Source organism: Mustela nivalis (genome assembly GCF_964662115.1).
Source record: "Mustela nivalis genome assembly, chromosome: 10".
In the NCBI taxonomy this organism is placed as follows: Eukaryota; Metazoa; Chordata; class Mammalia; order Carnivora; family Mustelidae; genus Mustela; species Mustela nivalis.
In genome coordinates this window covers 48547895-48568540 of record NC_139029.1, presented here as the reverse complement: position 1 = coordinate 48568540, position 20646 = coordinate 48547895, and the positions used below count along the sequence as shown (strand labels likewise).

General features: G+C 38.5%; 1 protein-coding gene and 1 long non-coding RNA gene across 10 annotated transcripts in view; one reads left to right on the top strand and one right to left on the bottom strand.

Moving 5' to 3' along the window:
* Window positions 1-20646, bottom strand: part of PATJ (PATJ crumbs cell polarity complex component) — a 373944-nt gene that overhangs the window by 131756 nt on the left and 221542 nt on the right. The gene's annotated exons all lie outside the window — the stretch shown is intronic.
* On the top strand, window positions 7865-19449 carry LOC309842900. The gene is made up of 3 exons (XR_014299843.1): window positions 7865-7901; window positions 17670-18019; window positions 19234-19449. It is a non-coding gene; the product is annotated as an uncharacterized lncRNA (long non-coding RNA).

Genomic DNA, 20646 nt, shown 5'->3' with positions numbered 1-20646 from the left:
CTTATAAATATATATAAGTATATATATAATATAAATATAACTTATAAAAAAGTACACATTTGCAATATGTATACTTTGTATAAAAATAATATATAATATATATTACTAATATAAATAATATAAAAATAAATGTATTTATTTGTACATTCATGCAAACAGATGGGCATATACTTGGAATTAAACAATGAAGTCTATTCATTTTTAAGTGGTTCCATGTAGGACTCTACAATGCTAAAACTCTTCATAGTCTTTGTAGTACGATTCAAATACTAATTCTAAACAGCTATTAACATCTCTTAAACTCAGTTTTGAAAGCAGTTAATAAAGAATATAGAGTTCTTGACTCTAGCTAAACTTTAAGAAAGCAGTAGCTGAGCTAAATGCAAAAACCTTATGGCAGATATATTTCCTATAGCTTTTCCAGATTCCTAAAAAGATGTAGAAAACAGACCAAGCTGTGGTATTCACCAGAGTTCTGGAGGGCCCATTAAACATGATTCTGTAAATGTGTCAAGGTTATTACATAGCATAAATTTTGTTACTCCAGAGGAGGTAAATATTATATCCCCATTTTAAATCAAATTTTAGATCAATTGCACAGAAACATTTTACTCTACTCAATCAATGAGCCATCTGCTTTATATCTAAGATATAGTGGGATTTTTAACTTGATTGAACTCACCTAAATATGATCTAAAAACATTTGCACTCCAATTTTTTTTTTACTCCCGATTTTTCCACTGATACACTACGATGAGAGCAATAATCAATCTTTTATTTCACCCGACTAATAATAACTCATACAGTTCTGGCTTTTCTCCTCCTGTCTCTTTAAGTAGTTAATGATCTATACTGTCCCAACATAACTGAGGCCTTGAGACTTTCTACTATTTAAGGGATAGCATAGTACACTTTATAAGGAAGCATAAAAAGGGATTTCCAGTTTTTGTGATTTGCATTTGCCTGTCCCTGACACCTCTGAAATTTTGTGCTGGAGGACATGCCTGGAAAAGGTGTTTGTCAGAGCCAATATAATGGAAAAGTGTATGGAAATGAACACTTCCCAGGATGGAGTTGTCTGAAATGAAGCTCATCCGTCATCTTGAAGGGGGTAAAGGGGGACGCACATCAAAGCCGCTGTAGAGACCAAACTGGAACCCCCTTCTCACTCTGCCCCTCACTCTATCAGCTTCTGTATTCACCAAAATAACCTCCCAGAAACGCCTAGATTTGCACACTATTTCCCTGTGCCTCAGTCTTCGCTCTTTTTTTTTTTCCCAAAGATTTATTTATTTATTTATTTGACAGAGAGAGAGAGAGAGATCACAAGTAGACAGAGAGGCAGGCAGAGAGAGAGAGAGAGGTAGGCTCCCTGCTGAGTAGAGCCCAACACGGGACTCGATCCCAGGACCCCGAGATCATGACCCGAGCCGAAGGCAGCAGCTTAACCCACTGAGCCACCCAGGTGCCCCAGTCTTCGCTCTTTTTAACGTGCTCAAGAGTATGGTGGGGAGGGGCAGAAGGAGGGAGGGAGAGAATCCCTCACAGGGATGGGACTCCCCGCCCAACGCGGAGCCTCCCATGGGGTTCCGTCCCATGACCCTGAGATCAGGACCTGAGCCAAAACCAAGAGTCACGGCTCAGCAGACTGTGCCACCCAGGCGCCCCTCAGTTTTCACTTCTTAAAAAGGAATCGAGGCATTTGCCTCATAAAACTGTTTTGAGAATTACATGATAAGTGTCTTTAAATTTTATCTGTAATGACTTTAATACACAAATGATTTTTAATTTGGCGGTGTTCAAAATTTCTCATCTTTTTTTTTGTTAAGACTTGTACCTTTTTAATATCATGTACTTATTTTTAAAAAATTTTTCTAAAGATTTATTTATTTGACAGAGGAAGAGACAAGCAGAGGGAGCAGAAAAGTCCCTGCTGAGCAAGGAGCCCTATGTGTGGCTTGACCCCAGGACCCGAGGATCATGACCTGAGCTGAAGGCAGCCGCCTAACCGACTGAGCCACCCAGGCACGCCAATATCATGTATTTAAAGATGTGCCTGCCCTCTGGATGATACTACAACAACGGATATCTGCCATTATACATCTTTCTGATACCACAGAATGGATATCACCAAAAGTAAACCCCAGTATAAACTCTGGATTGGTGATGATATCAGTGTAGGTTCATCAACTGTAACAAACATACCACTCTGGATGTTGGGAATCTAAAAGGGATAGATGGGAAATCTCTATACCTTCCTCTCAATTTCACTGCTCTAAATATATATGTGTGTATATATATATATATATATATATTTTTTTTTTTGGAAGCACCCACCCTTTAAATTATGTTTTCTCCTAATACTTTCATGGTTTTAGTTGTCTCATATTTACATCTTCTTACCTAACATAGTTATAAGGCAAAAATGGTTAAATAAGTCATATAATTATTAAGATCAGTGTGAAAAAAAATACTTAATGACATAGAAAATGCCCAAATGTACTAAGCAGCAAAACCTAGTTATAAAATAATATGTCTGCCATGATCACTTTTTTTTAATAAACCATATTTCTCGATTTCTTTCATTTACAATGAACAAAAAAAATGAGGAACTTTATATATTTGACTTTATTTTCATTTATTTGAGATAGAGAGAGAGAAAGCAAGAGAGCATGAGCAGTGGGGAAGGGCAGAGGGAAAAGGAGACAGACTTCCCCCGAGCGGGGAGCCTAACATGGGCTCGATCCCAGGACCCTTAGGATCATGACCTGAGCTGAAGACAGATGTCCAACTGACTGAGCCACCCAGGTGCCCCATAAATAAGGAACTTTATATCACAATTTTAAAATGAGATGGCACGTGGAATATGCCTGATTCAATGTCTGGCACTCAGATAATTACTTGCAAATGTCTTCCCCACTATGTCTGACCAGTGCTTTCAGAAAGCAGAGCTATTAAACCTTCCTGTCTTTGGGTTTCGGGGCACTAGATTTTAAAATGTTCTCTTGCACTTACAGCTTACCTTACATGGTAAACTCAATCCCTCTTAGGTGGTGAGCATCACTGCAAGCACAGGGCATTTACTGAACTGAGCTCAACTTCTTATAGCCAGGAACTATGTCCCCACCAGGTACTCGCCAGCCTGTCCTTAGAAGCCTGCACACAGTGGCTCTCGGAGAGGATGGACAGGATCACAGAGCCCCGAATCCAAGTGATCTTTCCATTAATCAGCCGCTAGTCTGCTTTCTTTGAGGTGGGCTCTAGCCTTCAAAGGGATTGAGGGTTTTTCTTTTTAAAAGTCTTTTTTATTAGCAAAAGCTTGGATATACAGAAAATTAAGCTGTTCCATGTTTGTCGATAAGCCTGCTTTTTAAAAAGCTGTGATCTTCCATTTGGATCAAATAAAATGTATGGTCTTATTATTCTAAGAGGGAAAAATTACAGCCTGAATGAAGAAAGTGGGTCATTAATTTTAACTTATCTAAGAGTAAAAATCTATAGTTATGCCTTCCCGGTGCTATTTGTGAATATTCAGGGGCTCTGGCTACAGAAAGGTAGAACAGCTTGCTCGCTGGGGATGTTTCTTCCGGTGCCAAGAACTGTGCCATCTACGGGGATGGCAGCTGTTCCTGCCAGTGTTTGGAGGCCTCTGGAGAAACGCTGCTACGCGGCACAAGACTGGGAATAAAACAAGAAACTCATGAGAGAGGGAAGCCTGATGGAACTGGAGTAAATCAGAAAAGAAAATGCAGATCTCAGGATTTAAAAAAATCCAAAAAGCCACTCTTCTGAGCTCAGGAAGAACACATTCACAGCCGCTGAGTTCCAAGACAGTGAGATCTCTTTTCCGTTTTTGTAGATCTTATTTAATATAAAATAGTTTCACCATTTAAATGAAAGGCACATATAGCTTCCCACTGCATAAGCAGTTTTTCTATTTCTTCATCACGAAAGTTAACACACTCCAGAGAAAATCAGTAAGTAATTAGAAAGAATATGATGCATTTTATGCACAATTAACTTCAGACTGTCCCTTTTTCTATTTCTGAGAAGCCGCTGTTCTCTGAGGGCACTTTTCTTTAAACACCAGATGTAGGACATCCTCTAAGTATAGCATAGGCACAAAAGAAAGCACTCTACACTTCCTCCAAGTCTTTCAGGTTACTTCTAATTAATAACAGCTATTATTTATCCAGGGTTTACTCTGTGCCAAACATTATGTTAAGCTCTTCAGGTACAGTATCTCATTTAAATCTCAGAGCAACCGGGGTATTATGGAATTCCAAAAGTTGAAGCAATTTGCCCTAGGTGATTCAGCTTTTGTTTAGAAGCCCATAGTCCTAAGAAACACCTAGAGGTCCCCTTTGTATGATGCACATAAAAATCATATGATTTTGAAAGTCACCTTTATAAAGATGTCTGTTCCCTGAGTGGGAACAGGAGGATGCTGGTAACCCACCATCTTGGGTCCTAGAACTCTGAGATATAGGAAGTCAGAATCAAAGATTTCACCATAATGCAAAGAGGGAAAGCACCCCTAGTTGACTGGTAGGCTTTTCAAGTACTAAATGCAACATGGAATCCCTTAAGACTGTATTTTTCTCTTTGTGCAAACAAACTACAACCTGAATAAAGCTAATACACATTTTTTCATTGTACAGATATTGTGTATAGATTGATCACCATTTAAATTTTTTCTAACTCATGCCAAAGGAAGGTAATTAAAACATTTCATTTTCAGGCAAATACTGCTCTCATCTTTATAGAATATAAAATGATTGTTCAGGTTATCTAGAAATTAGAAAAACGTTATCATTTTCTATTTACTTCCAGGAAACTGAGAAGCAGAGAAGTGGCTTACCTAAAGTTTCTCCTTTCAATGGTGATTCAATGACATATAAAAAGAATAAAAAATTACTTAGATATGTCCTTATTTTGACATTATTCTTATTGGTGGGGAGAACTATCCTCAGTTCTGATTGGATGTTCCCATTACACCTAAATGATCTATTATCTTAAAATCTGAGATCTATAACTCTTCTATTCAAGGATAACCATATATCCCTACTTCTTCTGGGACAGTCCAGTTTATGCATATTGAGAGATACTTGTAACAATTCTCTACATCTTCTGAGAGTTTCTATGAGGTGGTCATATTCTGCAATGTGGATGTGAAGGTCCAGGAAAAGCCATCTTCCTGAGGGCCCCCAGGCAACCTGATCTCCAAGTTCTAGGAGGGATACCCATACTACCACAAAAAATTCTCCCCTTTTTGGTTAAATTACCTTGAACTAATTTCTGTTCTTTGCCAGCAAAAAGTCTCGACCCAATTTCTCTGCCTGTATTTCTATTTACTTAATTTTTGAAAAATTTTTTATTTATTTCTGCCTGTATTTCTAAGTATTAACTTATATATTCAAGTGACATCCCTCTTTCTATCTCCTAAATCTTACACTCTCTCCGATAACTAATAATTTATCCTGGCATTCAGAGCAAAAAGAGAGAAAAAGAGAGGATAAAGGCTTTCTGTCCAAAGGAGCATTCTAAACTCTTGAGTACAATTCTGGTTCTCTTATCTGTGCTTGGCTTCTTCTCCTGATACTGACAAAAAGGGATTCCTGAGCTCCTCCATACGGTCAGTAACTTGAATTTCAGCTCAGTGATCCTGGTCCCAGAAAGACACAAATATTTTATCATGGGTAAATTAGCTCACCTTTTCCTAAATTCTGAATTTCCAGTTCAATGGGGTGTCATTCCGGGACAAACAACAGCAGGTCTAGATACTGAAGATGATAGCCTCAAATGAGAAACCTCTGTTTCTATAAAACTCAGAAATCATATTATAATGGGCTTTCTATGGGATTCATATTTCCCTTCTGGGTTGATTTCTGCTACTGGAGTGGGAGGAAAAAATTCAGAAAACACTATTTTGAGGTAAAGCCTCTATATTTAAATACCCCAAATAGGACATTTAATTGCATTATTTTATAGTCTGTAGAATTAGGGTTAATACAGTAAGATTCAGGAAAAATAAATGGATATAAATCCTTTTGTTAAACTACATAAACTTTCACTTAAAAGGTCTTTAATGAGATTTGTTTCAATAAAATTAATTATTCAAAAATATATCTCCATTTTCCATAGTTCAACTGAACATGAATATAATAAATTTATGCTGGAGAGCAACTCAATTAAATCTATTCAAAAAACTTACAAAATTGGAAGTCAAAGCTAATTAACTTAAGCTGGGATTAGAGAAATTAATTATACAAAAACTAAAATTTAGTTCAAGCAACAGATTTGCCTGAGGTTTGAAAATCATGTTATAATACGATACTCAACAACACCATCTCCACCCATACTTTTATTAAAGTAGAAGTGTTTATTAGAGTTGAGAAATTATTATTTAAAAACTGAGATGGGATTCAGGTAACTGGAACTTCTGATAATGAATCTGAGAGTCCTTCTCCCTACTTACTTTTAAATGTAGTCCCTATTTTACATTTCATGATATTGGAATTTATACCTTAACTTTTTCTTTAATAAACTCTTTTAATGAGTATAGCATACATCCAGAAAAAAAACACAAATAAGTATTTGTAAGTTGATGAATCTTTTTATAGATAATTTAAAAAATAATTTTACTTATATTTTGAGAGAGACCATGAGTTGGGGGAGGGATTGAGGGAGAGGGAGAATCTCATGGACTCCCTGCTGAGTGTGGAGGCTGATGTGATCAATCTCATGACTCAGATCATGACCTGAGGCAAAATCAAGAGCCAGACACTTAACTGACTGAGCCACCCAGATGCTGCTATAGGTTAATTTTTAGTCAAACAATTTCACTGCTAAAAATATGTACTAAAAGGATTAAAAATCTGGGATCAAAAAAAATGTCTGTCGTGGCTATACTTATAATATTCCATTATGAGAAAAAATAAAAAAGCCCTATAGTCATCAACAAAAGGTTTATTATATTTGCCATTGTTATGTTGATAAATGGAAAATCGTGGCATTAAAAGAAGGTGAAGGATGACACAGACCGAGATCCACTGCCATAAAAAGATAAAATTATTGAGTGAAAAAAGCAAATGATAAAATATCATGTTATATATCACATTATTTTCATTTATGTAAAAGTTCTTAGGCTAAAGAAAGCTCTATGAGGGGGCACCTGGTGGCTCAGTCCTTAAGCCTCTGCCTTGGGCTCAGGTCATGATCCCAGGGTCCTGGGATTGAGCCCCACACTGGGCTCCCTGCTCAGCAGAGAGCCTGCTTCTCCCTTTCCCACTCCCCTTGCTTGTGCTCCCTCTCTCACTGTGTCTGTCTCTGTCAAATAAACAGATAAAATCTAAAAAAAAAAAAAAAAAAATTTTTTTTTTAAAAGAAAGCTCTATGAATATTTACTAAATATGAACAATGATGATACCTCAAATCTGGTGGGATTTGAGGTAATTTCCAGTTTGTTTTTCTCTATTGATATTTTATTACTATTTTGTTATAACACCATTTAACAAATGCTTACAACACATAAGGCACATGCATATACACGCATCTTAAATATATTAATTCACTTTAGTCTCACACATCAGTTGAGGAATGCATTATCACCTGATTATATAGACAGAAAAACTGAGGTGTACTACATTTAAGGAATTTAACCAATATAAGTTATCTAGAGCCAGTATTTATAGCCATATCTGAGTCCAAAAGCCTGTCCTGTTAACGATTAGGAAACTTTTTTTTTTTTTTAAGATTTTGTTTATTGACAGAGAGAGCACAAGTAGAAAAGCAGCAGAGGGAGAGAGAGAAGCAGGCTACCCACTGAGCAAGGAGCCTGATGTAGGACTCGATGGTCAACCAACAGAGGTACCCAGGCATCCCAGGAAACATTCCTAAAGGTATTTACCTAAGGTTAAAAAAAAAACTCATAGGATAAGTAACTCATTCTTAATCCTGTGAAATTTTACATTCAATTAACAGCCTCACAAAATAGAAACTTCAGACTCAGAAATATTCCAAAAGAAGTATAATAGATATATGTTCTCTTCAACCATTTACTCATTACCTCAGCAGTCACCGTACGAGGATGAGGACACAGGGATTTTTACTACCATCATTACCAAAGCCACCATGTAATGAGCACCAGGTATGTTCCAGGTGCCAGATTCTCTGAAGGTCACTTTATAGGAATTACTTTATTCAGTCAGATATGGCTCCTGCACTCAAGCATCCTGTACTCTAGTGAGTGACCACAGTTTTAGAAACAAAAAAATTGCACTGCCATATGATGAATGTTGGCATAAAGCAAGAAGGGACTGTCTCTTCTGAAAGGAGTAGGTTGGTCTTGAGGCACAGAGAGAAACTCGGCACAGAGAGAAACACGGGGGTAGGGGGAGCTGAGCAGCAGGAAGAGCACCAGGACCAGAGGAAAGCCTATGAAAAGATGGGCAGGTAGAAAACTGCGGGTCTCTTTCTAGGAACCACAGGGACTGGGGTATAGCTCTTGGGAGGGGATGCTGTGTGTTACAGGAGTAACCAGGTCCTATTCAAAGAAGATCTTGTAGAAGATTCTCTCTTTCCAAGAACCCTGGGCACTTTGCCCCCATGAAGAATGATGCTCACTTTCCAAACCACCATTTCAGTTTTGCAGGTGGGGGAGAAGGAGAAGAGAGAGGCAGCAAGGTTAGGGGACTGAACAGGGAAGATGACTTAAACTCACGTGGAAACAATTTCATTCTAATGAAAAAAACCTTCTGAATAAATTGTCACATTAATCTTTTCCTCAGCAAGACAAAATAATACACATCAAGCTCCAATAATTTAATACTTTGGGCAAAGGAGCAGGTTTTAAGGAGAGTTTAATGACGGCAGTGCTGAAATGAGGTCTGCAACTTCAATGTAATCTTATTTCTTGTGAAGTACAATGTTCCCAAAGGAACACATTCATTTAAAAGGCTTAAGCGTGAGAGATTTATATTCGCTCAAACAAATCTAATTAAACTGAAACACCTTCTGAAGGCAAAGCAGTAGTAATATGTGGCTCATATCTCTCTAAATTTGATATATTTAGAAAACAGGATGTTCTCTTGAATCCTAAATCCTGCCAATTCTGAAAAATATGGACTTCAGAGAAGTGAGAGGAGACATACATTTATGTTTTGCTCTGATTGTTAGTGTTTCTGTGAAAGTTGTCCCAATTGCTACAGGTTGATTCACTTGATCAAAATGAAGGAGGTGCCTTGGATAATTTCCCTTTACAAGGAGCGAATGGAGGCAGAAGTATAATCCACCTCTTAACAGCTCATTAACACTGCAACGGAATCATGTTTTCCTAGGAGGCTGGGGCAATACAGCCCACCTCTCTTAGTGGTCTTGTTAGTCTCATAAGTGATTAGGACTCAGCTGACCACTGACCTGGAATTCCTTCTTCCAAGAACATCGGTACATGCTGTGAGTCAAGACTTCCCCCAAACTAGTGAGACCCAGCTTCATGTTTGCCTCTTTCATACAATGATCTAATTAGATCTCTACTCCAAATCCCTGTTACTAGACGTTTTCCTCTCTTCAAAGTATTTTCCTTGACATGCCCACAAAGACAGCCAGACACCCAATCAGTCATCAAAGGACTTGCTCAAAGTGCCTAACTCCCCTCCTCCAAACTTCACTTTCCCTTTAAAAAAAAAAAGAAAAGAAAGAAAGAAAAGATTAAAGCCTTGTCAGTCAATCAGTCCTGTAGAATCAGGGTTAGATCATGCACATCTGGAAACTTCTAAAGGCTGTGTCACACAGAGTCTGGCACTGCCTCGTTGCATGGCATGGCAGGCGGGTAAGATGGGTGAAGACACTGAAACTCACACTTGGGGACCTGTCTGAGGATTCTAGGGAAGGGAGTGGCAGAGCCTGAACCCCAACTCCCATCTCCTGATCCCAAAGCCTCTTTCTACTAGGGATGGGGTTGGAAGGGGACTCCTGCTACTTTGCGCAAAACTTGTTCAAATCACCCAGAGCCCAACCACCTCCCACTCTCTCCAAAATAATTCCCCAGCTCCCAATTCTCATTCTAGACTCGGAGTAGTGAAGGCAGATAAAAATCCAAGTGGCAACTTTAAAAACTGCATCACCTGAGTACAGTCCTACTTTTTCAGTCACTTCCTTATGTGTTAATGTAGGAATACATACGTAAAGAATTTTTTTCATTTATAAAAACCACATCTGGCAGGTCGGCTACGGTCTGATCACATAGTGTTTGCTAGGTTTGGGGGAAATGGCCTCTTATCCAAATTTTCCATCTCGCAGCTTGTAAAACACAGAAGAAAGATGATTTGATATTTTTTAATGCCACATATTCAAACAAACACACCAAGACATATGTACCAGTATGTTGTAGTATTATTTGTACTGGCGTATAACTAGTATATATCATAAATGACATATCATTCAGTAGAAAAGGTATGTACAGTATGATTCTGCTTGCTTACATTAATTTTAAAAATCTGTCCTTTGCACAATGATGAGACAATGCATTAGACCAACAGGGAGGATGGTAAGTTGACTGGGGTTACCTGGAGAGGAGTAGTATTACAGAAGTAAAAGAGGGAAGAGTATTACTCTTACCTGTACCATTAGAATGTTTTATGATTACATGATTATCATTTTTTAAAGATTTTATTTATTTATTTGACAGACAGAGATGACAGGCAGAGAGGAAGGCAGAGAGGAGGAAGCAGGCTCCCTGCTGAGCAGAGCCCAATGCGGGACTCGATCCCAGGACTCTGAGATCATGACCTGAGCCGAAGGCAGAGGCTTAACCCACTGAGCCACCCAGGCGCCCTACATGATTATTTTAAAAACATGTAAAAAAGTATAATCTGTGAGGTAAAAAAGAGAAAAAATAGCAGTAAGAATTAACATCTTTATGACAATTTGGTATACTAGGAAATCATTTAGAATTAAAATTTATTTGCTGGGGCACCTGGGTGGCTCAGTGGGTTAAGCCTCTGCCTTCGGCTCAGGTCATGATCCCAGAGTCCTGGGATGGAGCCCCCCATCGGGCTCTCTGCTCAGTAGGGAGCCTGCTTCTCCCTCTCTCTCTGCCTGCTTCTCTGCCTACTTGTGATTTCTCTGTCAACTAAATAAATAAAAGCTTTAAAAAAATCTATTTGCTAACAATACTTTTGAATTTTGAATTTGAATTTTGAGTTCAAGGGCAGGAAGTATTACAGACCATGTAAGGATCACTTCTCCTTTCTTTTCGTGGATTCCAGGAGACTCTCAATGTTACTTGTCTGACGAAATGGTTAGTTCCATCACTGAGCACACTACTTTATTTCATGCAATTGGTGTGTAATATGAACTGAATAGCAAATGGTCATATCTTCTACAATAAGGTTTCTGGTACTTTTGTCAATGTCCTTCTATGACAGGAGCAAAAATCCGCATCTAGACTCCTCTAATAAGATCTGTTATATACTGACTAGTTAAAAGCTCACGTAGGTTCCATCTTCAGAGATTCTCATCTAGTAGGATGGGATAGAGTGTGGTTATCTAGGTGAACCTGTCCTATGATTCTGATATACTAATCTGGTTGACAGCAACCTACACAGATGAAGAGATTTGTTTGGTAAAATTTTTGAGAAAAGATGTACAGCTTTTATGTTCCCCAGAATAGAGATCAGAAATTCCTTAGGCTAAGTCATGAGCTGAAGCTTGAAAGCAAAAATTTAGACCTCAGAAACACAGAACATTAAGTATTTTATAGTTAAGAGATGCCAAGAGAGATTAAGTGATTTAACTGAAAAAAAAAAAAAGTTAATTAAAAATGTATCTGGTATCACAAGCTATCTCTCTTACAAAAAAATAGTACATTAAAAAAAAAGATTTTATTTATTTATTTGACAGAGATCACAAGTAGGCAGAGAGGCAGGCAGAGAGAGAGAGAGAGAGGGAAGCAGCCTCCCTGCTGAGCATAAAGCCCGATGCAGAACTCCAGCCCAGGACCCTGAGATCATGACCTGAGCCAAAGGCAGCAGCTTAACCCACTGAGCTACCCAGGAGCCAAAAATAGTACATTTTTAACAAATAATAACTAGTATTCTTGTTTTTCCATTCTGTCATCTTTACCTTTGAATTTCAAGTCAATTACCTAAAGTTATTAAGCATTTTTAAAAAATCTATACAAAGAAGAGAAATCTGATCTAAAGAAGGATTTTTACTTAGGATAATAACACAAATAATGTCATGAACTTATGCCAAAATAGGTGGGCTAGGTTTTTTTTTTTTTACATTTTATTTATTTATTTGACAGACAGAGTTCACAAGTAGGCAGAGAGGCAGGCAGAGAGAGAGAGAGAGAGGAGGAAGCAGGCTCCCTGCAGAGCAGAGAGCCCAATGTGGGGCTCGATCCCAGGACCCTGGGATCATGACCTGAGCTGAAGGCAGAGGCTTTAACCCACTGAGCCACCCAGGCGCCCCGGTGGGCTACGTTTTTTAAATGTCTGTGGAAGTACCCTCAATAAAATACATGGGCAAAAGAATGAAAGGAGGGAAATGCACATCAGCATCAAGGACTTAGTTAAGCAGTTCAATGCAGCTGGATCTTCTAATAGTGAAGCAGTTGCAGAAGCTGCACAGGCAGGTCAAAGATATCTTCTGAAGGGCTTTGGATATTATGATAAGGAGTTTCGAATACCCCATTAATGAGTATTCTTCTGTGTTATACTTAAATGTCATTTTATTTTATTTTTTTAAAAGATTTTATTTATTTGACAGAGAGAGATCACAAGTAGATGGAGAGGCAGGTAGAGAGAGAGAGAGAAAGGGAAGCAGGCTCCCTGCTGAGCAGAGAGCCCGATGCGGGACTCGATCCCAGGACCCTGAGATCATGACCTGAGCCCAAGGCAGCGGCTTAACCCGCTGAGCCACCCAGGCGCCCCAACTTAAATTTCATTTTAAAACAAAATAAATAAAATCTTTTTACAAAGTAGGGGGCAGGGTGTCTGGGTTGCTCAGTCAGTTAGAAGTCTGACTCTTGAATTTGGCTCAGGTCATGATCTCAGGATCATGAGACTCTCTCTGCAGCCCTCAGCCCCACCATGCTCTCTCTAAATGAATAAAATATTAAAAAAACAAAACAAAACATATAGATAACCTGAATAGGTGCTGGAAAAGCATTGACAAAATACAATGTCAAATTGTGATTTAAAAGGAAAATCCTTGTACCAAATTAGAAATGGAAAGGAATCTCCTAGGCTTGATAAAAGGCATGTATCAAAAACCTACATATAGGTAAGGTCTTCTTTAATCATCCAACACCAAATGGCTTCTGAGATTGGTGACCAAAAAAAAAAAAAAAAAAAAAAAAGAGAGAGAGAGAGAGAGAGGGAGAAAGAGAAAAACAAAGGAAGGAAGAATGATAAAGGTCATAAAGATTGAAGCGGAAGAAATAAAACTTCCTTACACAGAGGAAATGATCAATTATCTCTAGAAAATGCTAAGGAATCAACAAAAAAAAACCTACTAGAACTAGTAGGTTACTTTAGCATGATTATAGGATACAAGGTCAAAATGCAAATACATGAAAATCAATTGTATTTCTATATACTAGCAACAAATAAAAATGAAACAATAAAAAATCCACTTATAAAAGCACTGAATATGAAATAGATAAGAATACATTTAATTAAAAATGGAAAAGTTCTGTACTGAAAATTATGAAACATTTCAGGAAAATAATTAAATGGAGAGATACTGCATTCATAATTTGGAAGATTCAGCATTGTCAAGATGCCTAGCCTCCCTAAATTAAACTATAGATTCAATACAATTACCTATCAAAATCCAAGGAGACTCTAAAAAGAAAATAGAAATGTACAAGTTGGTTCAAAGATTCATAGAGAAACTCAAAGGACCTAGAATAACCAAGATAGTTTTCAAAGTAAGAACAAAACAAGGACATAGCGCTACCTGAATTCGAGACTTGCTATAAAGACACAGTAATCAGGATAGTGTGGAAACAGCATCAAAGATAGCGAGATTAATAGAAGAGGACTTCTATATAGACATACAGCTATATGGTAATTTCATTTTTGACAAAGGTGCAAAGGAAATCAATGAGGGGAAAAAAGTCTTTTCAACAAATGGCGCTGATCAACTAGGAACTCACATGGAAAAAAACCCATCAACCCTTATCTCACAGCACACACAAAAATTCATTCAAGATGGAACATAGAACTAAACACAAAAGCTAAAACTATAAAGTTTTTAAAAGAAAATATAGGATAATATTATTGTAATTATTGGAGGGAAGCAAAGATTCTTAGCTAGGACAGTAACTATAAAAGAAAACATGAATAAATAATGATTTCATCAACTCTGAGAAGTTCTGGGGCGCCTAGGTGGCTCAGTGGGTTAAAGCCTCTGCCTTTGGCTCAGGTCATGATCCGGGGGTCCTGGGATTGAGCCCTGCGTCGGGCTCTCTGCTCCGTGTAGAGCCTGCTTCCTCCTCCTCTCTCTCTCTGCCTTCCTCTCTGCCTACTTGTGATTTCTCTCTCTCTGTCAAATAAATAAAATCTTTAAAAAATTTAAAAAACAAAACTAAGAAGTTCTTTTTTTTTTTTTAAAGATTTTATTTATTTATTTGACAGAGAGAAATCACAAGTAGTCGGAGAGGCAGGCAGAGAGAGAGAGAGGGAAGCAGGCTCCCTGCTGAGCAGAGAGCCCGATGCGGGACTCGATCCCAGGACCCTGAGATCATGACCTGAGCCGAAGGCAGCGGCTTAACCCACTGAGCCACCCAGGCGCCCAAAACTAAGAAGTTCTATACATAAAAAGATACATTAAAAAAATAGACAAGCCACAGATTGAAAGATCCATAAATCATGTATCTGACAAAGAATTCGTATATCTATAATAAACTTCTACATTCAGTTCAATTTAAAAAGACAACCTAATTAAAAATGGAAAAAAGACTTAGACACTTTATAAAATAACCTGAAAGGCTGTTGAAAAATAAAAATGCTTAATTTCATCAGTCATCAAGAAAATGTAAACTAAAGGGGTGTCTGGGTGGCTCAGTCGGTAAGGTTAAGCGTCTGCCTTGGGCTCAGATCATGGTCCCAGGGTCCTGGGATGGAACCCCACATCGGGCTCCCAACTCAGCAGAGAGCCTGCTTCTCCCTCTCCCTCTGCCTGTTGCTCTGCCTACTTGTGGTCTCTATCTCTCTGTCAAATAAATAAATAGAATCTTAAAAGAAAGGGAAAAAATGTAAATTAAAGTCACAATGAGGAACCATTACAAAGCCACCAGAGAAGCTAAGGTTATGGAACAACCAGAATGCCCATACACAGCTGGTAGGAATGTTTAATAGCCCAACTCTTTGGGGAAAAGGGCCGGCACATTCTTTTTAAGCTAAACACACAACTACCTTGCGACCCATTAATTTACTATTAATATTTATCCAAGAAAAAGGAAAATATTTGTCCTCAAAAAGACCTGTCACACAAATGTTCCTAGAAACTTTATTCAAAACTCTGCAAAAAATCCGGGGCGCCTGGGTGGCTCAGTGGATTAAGCTGCTGCCTTCGGCTCAGGTCATGATCTCAGGGTCCTGGGATCAAGTCCCGCATCGGGCTCTCTGCTCAGCAGGGAGCCTGCTTCCCTCTCTCTCTCTGCCCGCCTCTCCATCTACTTGTGATTTCTCTCTGTCAAATAAATAAATAAAATCTTTAAAAAAAAAAACAAAAACTCTGCAAAAAATCCAAAAGCCCATCCACAAGTAAACTGATAAGCAGATTGTGGTAGTTATTCAATGTACTATTATTCAGAAACAAAACGGGACAAACTACTAATACATGCAACAGCACAGATAAATCACCAACATGCAAAGTGAAAGAAGTTAGACACAAAAGAGTACTACTATACCATCCCATATATATGAAGGTCTACAACGGGAAAAACTAACGAAAGGAAAAAATAAAATATACATCAATATAGTATTTTCCTTCTGGGATGGGAGAAGTCCCAATGGGAGAGTACATGAGAGAAAAGTTTCTGGGGAAAGAGAAATGATCAATGTTCGGATTATTCAGGTGTATACAGCTGTCAAAATTGTACAAAGAAGATCTGTACATTTCATTTTTTATAAATTTTGCCCCCCCACCCCACCGAATACAGATGTAACAATTGTGTAGGGATGGACACCTGGAGGGGTAGTTGACACAGAAATGACAGTGTTGACCACTGCTGAACCATGTGAGGGCCACACAGGATTTTATTACATCATTCTGCTTACTGTACAGATGCCCAAAAATATCCTTAGTAAGAGCTGGGTTTTTTTTTTGTTTTTTTTTTTTTTTAAGAAGGAAAACCACATATGGGTATAACTTTCTACCTGAGCTTTTCCTAATAGAATACCTTTTGATTTTTAACCCTCAAACTATATAAGGATCTACATATACTCTCAATCAAGTATTTTTCAGGAATGTTTATCCCCAATAGAAAGAAAAACACTTTAAACAGAATGTGTGAGGGATGAGTCCCAAGCATCTTCCAGGCCCCAGGATTGCAAGATGATGTTCTGAACCACAGACTCAGTAGTAACAAGGAGGGTGTGCAGGCTGGATGTAGGTGGAGCAAACAGAGACCATTTCACTGCACACAAATGCAACCATGTTAGCCATCATACTATTTGGTGATTCTGAAACGACAGTAGACATGTCACATCCTAATAGGTTTATGTGTTACTTATAAGCAATTACTTTTATTCATTTCGCTAGTAGTATAGAAAATCAAGGGGAGGGTGAATGGGGGTTGATGTGTAATCTATAAATTCTCCTGACTTAAAATAATGAGAAGTAGGCTCATGGGGGCTCTCTGGGGTGGAACATCTGATTTTCACTTTGGGTTACTGATTTTAGGCCTATCTCTTAAAAATTATAACTAAAACACATAGATACAACCACATTTTTTATGAGTTTAAGCAGCTGTCTGACATTGTTAGTGAGTCAAAATTGGAATAGGAATTTCATTAACACTTTTCTTTCAGGCTTCATGCCTTAAGATTGTATAGTGTCTGTAAGAGATTTCCACTGTGCCAATGGGTCAAATACAGATACAAGTTATATGTTGAATTGTTATGCTCTCTCTCTCAAATAAGTAAATACAATCTTAAAAACAAAAAACAAAAAAACAAAAGCACATCTTTCTTGACTGCATTTCAGCACGGTCATTATGATGGCGATGAGTAGGACTCGAAGAAAATAGGTAAGAAACTGGAAAAAGCAGGAACGGAGGCCCGGAGAACTACCCCCAATGTCGCATATGAGCTGACGGAAAACTGTAGGAAGGAGAGTCTTGCTAAAAACCAATTATTCTTTCCAAGTGGCAACTTTCTTCCCCAGCATATGTTCCTATCCCTACTTTTTATATTCTTTCCACGGTCTTCTCTCGCACTTTCTCTCATGTACTTTATCTCTGATGTTAAGACAATGTGGCTCACGGTAGCAATCCCACATAAAGCTTTTGTAGAGTGATGAGCACTGCAGTAATAAAAATTAAATGATTGTCATTTCTCCATAAGATCAGTAAGAATACTGACTTTCAATCTGAATATTTCAGCAGTATAAAGACAATGAAGTGTGACTAAATAATTCAAAACTCTTTCCCCAAGATGCCAGGGACGGAAACCCAAAATGGCAGCAACTGAGCTCCAGGACTACACAGCAGGACACAAAGAGTGAGGCCACCCAGAATGAGGAGAATACGTTCTCCATTATTTCCTGCAGCTTGAAAACAAAACCTTAACTTTCCTGCAGCTTGAAAACAAAACCTTAACTTCAGGAGGAAAGCTCCTAAGATTTGAAGTTCAGAGAAGTTCTCAAATTGGGCAAGAAAAACCTCAAAAAAGGATTATTTTTCTTCTTCGATTCTTGAGGGATGGCTCTAATTTCACCAACTGCATTCTTTCCTAATTGAATTCAGAGCAGCATTCAATTTTAAAACGACAGTAAGAGCAACAAGGTATTGTATTCAGAAACTGTCTCAGCTAGTTTGAACTAGTACCAGGCCAACTGCATGAATCTAGATCTACTGAAACTATGAATGATGAGAGATTTACCTAGTACTTTTTAAGTAAGTTCTATGCCCAATGTTGGGCTTGAGCTCACAACCCTGAGATCAAGAGGGCCACGTTCTACGACTGAGCCAGCCAGGAGCCCCACCTACTACCTTTTAGAATCATTATTAGTCCAGAATGAATCAGAGTCAGAAAAGGTAGTGTTTGCAGGCTGATTCTACCCCTTCCCACCTCAGCTTCCTTATCTGTAAAATGGGGATTAAAATAGCACCACTTTCATAGGTTTGTTGTAAAAGTCAGGAGAATGCATGGAAAGAACTTAGCACTGATTTGAAAACACTAAGTATTTGGTGTGAGCTCAATTCCTTGTATGGCTTCTCTAACCCCCAAAAGTTTTGTTAATGAGGACATCTTTTTGTCACTTATATTGGATATCACACAATGGACGAGACACAGACAGCTACTGATTATATCCCGAAATAACCAGGGCTGTACTTTGAAGCAAGGAAAATGTCACACACACAGCAGAGACCCCACTACTGTTGTATGTGTAAGGCTGTCCCGATAGGCAGCACCACATTCTTCTGTTGACTTCCAGAGTTGTGTATTAGGCTGTAGACTATTTTTAGAGTCCCCAAAGGGGGTCACTTTAGCTTTGCATATGGGAAGGTCATATTCAGGATCTGCTAACAGTATTTATTTTTGTCAGGCTTCATCAACCGTTTTTTAACAAGTGCCTTGAGCCATAACAAACATGTCATACGTTACTTATTTAAAATGTCAAGTATGTTTTAACACTTATAAAACCATTGCCACAGGTCAATCCATTTATTTTTGCACTTTTAGCTATTACAAAATACCCACCTCTTAATAAAACTAGGGAAAATCATTTTATTGCAATTTTGCTCATCTTTTAGTCTTTTTTCTTCTCCTCAAACGTGTTTCTATAATGGGATGTTTTATTAAATGAGGTCTTTTAGGGCATAATTATTGCATTAAGAAGCACACTTTATAAAATTACATCCATGTATGGTAATAATGTGAAAGAGCCAACCTAAGAGGACAGATGCTTTTGACTGAGAATTAGAGCCTTATCTGTGGATGTACAAAAGCTAGTGATTTGTTTACTATTCTCCTGCATGTCTAAATCACATTGAAGTTCTTCCGGAAGATTTCAAGAATAATGCCCTGGCAAGAAGAGCGTGAGGAGTGGGTGCTGAGACCAGGGTGGTGTGCAGAGCCCTGAGGTAGAAGATTTCTCCTGACGCAGCTTCATGGATCAGGGCTAGTCACTAACATTTTATGTCAGGGTTTTATCCTCTTAAAAAATAAATATAATGAGACAATAAGATCTGAGTTTACCTGTGGTTCTATGTCTTCATCCCTGGCAGATATGGGAAGGCTTCATGCTTTTTATTTGCAGTGGGTCTTAAGTAAACATATTAGACATGGGGAAAATAACAACATTTAGCTTTGGCTCTGCTGCAGGTGAATGTTTCAAAGGGAACGCACGATGTCTGTCTCACAGGGTGTGGGAGCAGATGAGCCTCGGCTCTCTGTGCTAGCCCTGTCCCTGGTCTGGCTTGTGTCCCCCACACTGCTGCTTCTGGCTGCTTTTGTAACCCGACAGATCACTCCAATCCCCCACCCGATGTTATCCACTCGCTCTTCCCTCACTTGCACTATAGGGAAGATTATAAATAAATCCTATATTCATAGGACAGCACCATGCCCAGGCCTGTGTATTTTCTGGGACTAATTGCTCAGGGAAAGCCAATACTCTGGTGCAAGTCTCATTCCAGTCTACATGGTAATTATATGCTAATGCCTTTTGAAATTAATTCAGAACCCCCCACACTGGCATCGCAGTAAAGAGTAAAGAAGCTGAGATTTAATCACATTGTCTTCTGGGGGCTTAATTTGAGATTTCTTTTATACATGAACTGGGCCATCGATTGGCAGAACTCGCTGGCTGCTCCTTTGCTGTTAACAATGCAGTCCCACAGCAACAAAACTGCTGGCCACTGGTGTGCAGAAAATCAGTCATGGCCAGGCTCTCAGGAAGAAGCAGAGCTTCTGACTTCAAAGAAGCGTGTTCGACCAAGTTCTTTTCTAAGTTCTACAAATTAGCCAAATATTTAGGCCTGAAAATAAGTCCGATCTACTCTAAATAAAAGGAGGCTCACAGCTGAGCAAGAACATTAACAACAGCAACAAAGCAGTCCTAAGAAATGGTAAGAACAAACGGTGGAGCTTTAGAAACAATCAAGACACAGTTACCTTGACCTCCTAGAGAAGCCGCAAAAATAAATGGAGTGTGGGTAGGTGAGCAAATATACAAGATTTGCTCTAGCCCAGAAATCTAGTAAGTATAATCTAAAAGCCCCCTATAAAAGCCTCCCACACAATGCAGTATCCTTCCACAACCCAACACACCGCAATATCCAAAGAATAGCCATTTTTAACATGGGCTTGTATCTTTCCCAATACTCATTAAGTCAATTTCCTGTTCTCAGTTCGAATGGACATTGGATTTGATATCATGTGGTATACAAATTCCTCACATATTATA